The sequence below is a fragment of the Asparagus officinalis genome, chromosome 1 (genome assembly GCF_001876935.1).
Source record: "Asparagus officinalis chromosome 1, Aspof.V1, whole genome shotgun sequence".
Lineage (NCBI taxonomy): Eukaryota > Viridiplantae > Streptophyta > Magnoliopsida > Asparagales > Asparagaceae > Asparagus > Asparagus officinalis.
In genome coordinates this window covers 108,185,934-108,191,703 of record NC_033794.1, presented here as the reverse complement: position 1 = coordinate 108,191,703, position 5,770 = coordinate 108,185,934, and positions in this window count along the sequence as shown.

Here is a 5,770-nt window from a genome sequence, read left to right as displayed (position 1 = left end):
TTTCCTCCCTCCTTAACTTCACAACATATTTTTAGGTGGAATTTCGCCCTCTTATCTCCCTCAGTTTCTTCAACCGGAATCATCCATTCGTTCGTTCTTTTCTGCTTAATCCCACTTTTCCCCCTCCCCCTTGTTTTCGTTAATTGCAGATAGGAGGTCTATTCTTTGAGCCGATGAGGGGGTCGAGGAGGAGGGGGAAGGGGGAAGAGGAGAGGATGCGACGGCGGAGGGAGGAGGAGGGGAGGAGGGGAAAGGGGAGGAGGAGAGGATGCGACGGAGGAGGGGGAGGAGGGGAGGAGGCGGACTGAGCCGAGGAGGGCTTCGTGGAGGAGGAGAGTACGAATGAGGAGGGGAGGGGAGGAAATGGATTGAGTTTTAATGGAGAAGAAGGGTAATTTGGGAAGTTGTTTTCTTGGGCAGTGGGTTTGGGAGTTGGTTGCATATGTTTTTTAATTTTAGGGGTTATGGGTTATGGTTGTTGGGCTGGGGGTGGGGATGATTGGCCCAATTTATTTTGCTTCCTCCAAGCAATTTTCCCATAAAATTATAAGGGGTCTACCTACTTCCTCGAATCTTTTTCAATGATTTTAAGAGTAAAAAAAAAATCATTCAGGGGATTTGTTCGCAAAAATAAAACTACGGGGAGTCTAATTCGCAATTGGGTAATCTACAAGGGGTCTGTGCGGAGTTAATCATTTTCTAAAAATTGAGTAATTAAGGATGATCTAAGTTAGGAGAGGTTCCTTGGAGGGTAAAAAAAAACTCAACTGGAAATATCATAACCCGAATTCTTTTCCTTTTTTTTTAATATAACTCGTATTCTACCCATGCAAAGCGCATGCTAGTGTTATTTCTTCACGATTATTTTGTCCCTGTTGTGCGATCGTGGTACGTTGTTGAAGGCAAATACATTAGCTTTTCAACTTAATGGATCAGGGTCTACGTATTGAAAAGCAGCTGCTCTGAGAGGACTCCATCAAACTAAGCTCACGACATGTCATGATATTCAGCTAAAAAAATGAAGTATCCCATAATAAAGTGATATGGGATTGTTAGTGTGGAGATTAATTAGCTTAAAGAGCCATGTACGTAAAAAAAAAAACAGCAACCAGATCAAGAAGCAAATGCATTATTTTCTAATGATTTTGACATTACATGCATATTACTCCTCGTCTTGGCCTTCGCTTTGCGGACTTCCCAGGTATCTCTCTCTCTTCTCCGATGTACCGATTTGATGCAATTAATTAAAAGATGCCTAACTGAAGTACAACGCCGAAGTGATCTCTCTGATGCGTGAAACTCTCAGAGGAGAGACAATACCTTATCCTTGAAGTAGGAGAGAACATTCTCCGAGCAATCCGATTGTTTTCAAGCGTTGAGAGAATCTCCGCCGGACATAGAAGAAGATTCAATCTTTACACCCTCCACTCTGACAGTGAGCAATAACTAAAAGAGTAGAGTTGCCATCACTTTCTAGAAAAAAGAAAAGAAAAGGGGACTTGTTATTACGCAAAAACGAAGTGGGAAAGACTTGATATAAGCTAGGCCTGTCCGGCCCGGCCCGGCCCGGAAAACCGGGCCTGGGCCTAGCGGACATGACATTGGGCCGGGCCGGTTATTTTCTTTTTTTTGTTAAAAAGATTTTCAAGAGTAAATAACGATAAATTAAGTGAAATTTTGATAAAAAAAATTTAATCATATTATTAATCATTTGTAATTATATAATTTACAAATACAAAAAATTATAGAAATTAAAATAATAAAAATAAAGTTTTTATTAATAATCAGTTAATCACTAATAATTATAAAATTATTTTGGAATTTGTCGCATCACAATAGATGAATATATCCTAACTAGGTTGACACCTACTCATCTATATCACTATTATTTGTAACTCTTTCCAAAATAATTTATCATAAATTTTTAGTTAAGAAATAAAAATTACAAACTAATGAATAATTTCTACTCTTTATCTCTATCTGCTATTCCCAACTCTTCAAGTTTATCTTCAATACTAGTCATCCGATCGATGCATTGAGTTCACTTCTCGTACCTCCACCAATCTTGTAGGCACATTACCGCCTGTACGGTATACGAATCTAACAATATTCTATGGTCGTAGATCAAACGTCTTGATGTGCTGAAGGCGGATTTCGAAGCTACCGTGAAAACCTACTCTGTTAGTAAGTCACGAGCCATGATGAAAAGTATAAAATATGAAACTGTTCCATATACTCTCCACTATTGCAGAACATCCAAACTCTTACCTTTGCTCACTTTGTTATATCAATTTTAGTTATTATGCAATTAAATATTGTTTAATTTTAGAAACTTCCATTGATGATCCAGATCCAGATCCAGATCCAGATCCACCAGTTAGCTGAGCTATCAATAATTCCTAATCAAAACTCTTACATTTGCCCCGACTTAAACTCCTAGAAGCAGAAACTGTAGACTAATGTGTATTTACACCATATCTACCTGCATACTCATCATATAATTTTTAAAAATAAATTCTAATAGTATTATGATGAGTAAGAGCAATAATAGTTTGACCATCATCAATGTCTATTATCATGTTACCATACAAAAAATTTAACAAACTTTGAAGGTCAACATCCTTCAAACATGGATCAATAAGAACATTCAAACCAAAAATAATAGCAATAAGTCTAAAATACTTATTAAATTTACTTTCTATTTGAAAAATTATATTTTCAAAATAATTATCCATACGATAATTATTAATTTTTTTGAATAGTTAAAACTTGTAATGCAACTTGAATAATAGTTGGATAATAACAACTAGATAATAACATAGTAGCATCATAAAAAGCTTGTAACATCTCTTTTACACTATACATAACTAACCATTCATCCTTAGTTATTCCATACATATTACCAGAGCTAGAACTAGAAGTATAGAAAGCAATAAAATCATTTATAATTTTTTTATACTCTACTGCTACATTTAACATTACATAGGTAGAATTCCATATATGGTCAACATCTTTAGAATTAATCTGGGTTTAAAATTTTTTCTTTTACACAATTGTTTCCATCTTTTAGGTCTTTGTTGAGAAGCATTATGAGCATAAGCTATTGTCCTAACCTTTTCTATCATAGATTTAATTTTACTAAATGTATTTTGAATAATTAAATTTAAAACATGACACATACATCTAATATGAAAAATATCACCATGACATGACAATAGCAAAGGTGGTTTGATATGATCAATAACTATATTATTATTACTTGCATTATCTAGTGAAAGAGAAAATATTTTTCTTGAATTTTTAATTTTATAAGTTCTTCTATTATTAAATTTATAATATTAATACAACTATGTGTGTAGGCGTCAAAAATTGCCTATAGGTCCCCGCACGCGGCTCGAGACAAAGAGAAGATGATGAACATTAGTATTTGAGTTACAAGAGCTTGTTTGACAACAACATACACATGAAGTGAGTCGACGGGTCAGACGAAGCAACAGAACTTCGGAATAACAGAAACGAAAGCTGATCGGGAGCCCCGCATCATTTACGAAAGGCGGAACACCCCCGTTTCTCAGTTATTCCATGTATGATTCAATCATGGGAGCCTATAGATCTTCTTGTCGGCTTTCCAACGCATCCTGAATCATGTAAATCCAAGTTCGGAAGAGGAAAATACGGCGAATGCAAAAACAGAGCGTAAAACGGTAGTCTCAGCTTAAGCTAAGACACCCCAAGGTGTCTCGGCCCAACTGAGACACCCCGACACCCCAAGGTGGCTCGGCCGAGACACCCTAGGATGTCTCGGCCTCGCCAAGACGCCTGAGGGTGTCCGTAGCCCTAAAAAGTGGTTTTTCGCTGATTGTGCAAATTAAACCGTCTAGATTCCCCCGGAGCCTATAAATACAGCCCCAGTGCCTTCATTTTTTAGGGATATGGATTTTTAGAGAGTTGGCGAAGCCCTCCCGGATTGAAGATTAAAAGTGCACGAACTTCAGAAGAAAGGAGGAGATTGATCGAGTTCTTAAGCACATGAGAGAAATGTTCATCAGATCTACATTCCCCGGGTCCGTTCCTTAAGATTATCCCGTTGCGGTAATCTTAAGAAGAGAAATTATCTCACCGTTGCCGAGATAAGCGCTTTTGTTTCTTGATTCCTTCGCGAATCAACGAAGCTTCGGACTTGATCTAATTGTCAAGTGGTCCACGGATATTGACGTCCCCGTCGCTGGCCAAAAACCCACGCAAACAAGAGACGACAAACGAATCTTGTGTTATTTTCGAGAGAGTTGTAATTCCTTTATTTTTTTATTATTCATTATTTGAATTCTTTGTAAACGACTAAAGTTATAATGAAATCAGTAATGAAGGCAACTTTCAAAGAAAACAATGTGAATCTTCAAATGTAATAAAAGAAATAACTCTTTTAAACATTTACCAATTATCATTAATTCAGTGTGTTGTGATACATAAATAACCAGTTTGTGCTCTAAATGTCCAAATATCAGAAGTTAAAGAAAATTTACAGTTTAAACTTTAAAAATAAAAAATATTTTTGCTTGTTCCTTGTGATAATATTTCAAAATATCACGTTGATAAGTTTGACAAGAAATTTTTTAAAATGCGGGATAAAAACCATCTGTAAACATATCTTTAAATTCATTATCTACTAATTTAAAAGGAAGGTTTTTAAAAATAATAAACATGATGACGCATTTTCTAGCTCTAATTGTGTCATAGTTCCAACCATTGAGACTACCGAAAGATGAGGATTGAGAGAGTAAAAATTGTCGGATATCACCTTGAGGCGTTGCCTGACCTTTGTTGTGATTTTCTAAATGACGTTTAAGGTGGTTGGTCCTGCTTTTATGATGAGCTTGAAAAATATGGCCGCACAACGCACACTTAGCCTTCTGAGTGAGAAGCCTTCCGTGTTGATCCATGATGACTTCTATCTTCTCGAAGAAGTTCCACACATCGGATCTGAGCCTTTTAGGAGCTCTAGGTGCAGAATTATAGCCATCAGATTCGGGATCAACATCGGTAGGAGTAGGAGGAGTAACTGTAGCTCCTGTAGTAGGAGTACTCTGACTCATTTCAACATCGGGAGTTAGGATTTGCACTTCATAATCAGAGGATGAAGCCATTCGATTGAAGAATTAGAGAGCAAAATGAGTATTAGAGAGTATTAGAGAGAAGTAGATGAGTTTTGGATAAAAAAAAAATAAATGAAAATTCTCTCTATTTAAAGAGGCAACACCTAGCCAAATGACCAAAATACCCTCAAATTTTGGCCGTTTGTTGATTGGAGAATTTGTAGCAAGGGTGACCTCAAGCAACCTACATTTCAATTCATTGTAGGAACAAAAAAAAGGAGGACATCATCGGCAAACATGAAACTTTTCATTTATAAGTTTTCATTCGTTCATTTATAGTCACATAGACAGTCGTGAGTATTAATCAGTACTAGCAAATTAAACTGGTCAAATCGACTAAATTTTTGATAGTTTGGATTAATTTAACAATATAATCATATTATTTTGGGTTTAAAAAAATAATATCCAAACCAATTGCTCTCTCCACTCTCCTATTATTTATTTGGAGTATTTTGGTCAAAATCACAAATATGATTGTTATGACGGTTCGGACCGGCTCGGGCCCCGGACCCGGCCTGGCCAAACGGTCACATTCGTGACCGTTGGCCTCCCCGTCCAGTCCGGGCCCAGACTCGGCCACTCTGGCCCGACCCTTTTGCTAGCCGGGTTGGGCAGGG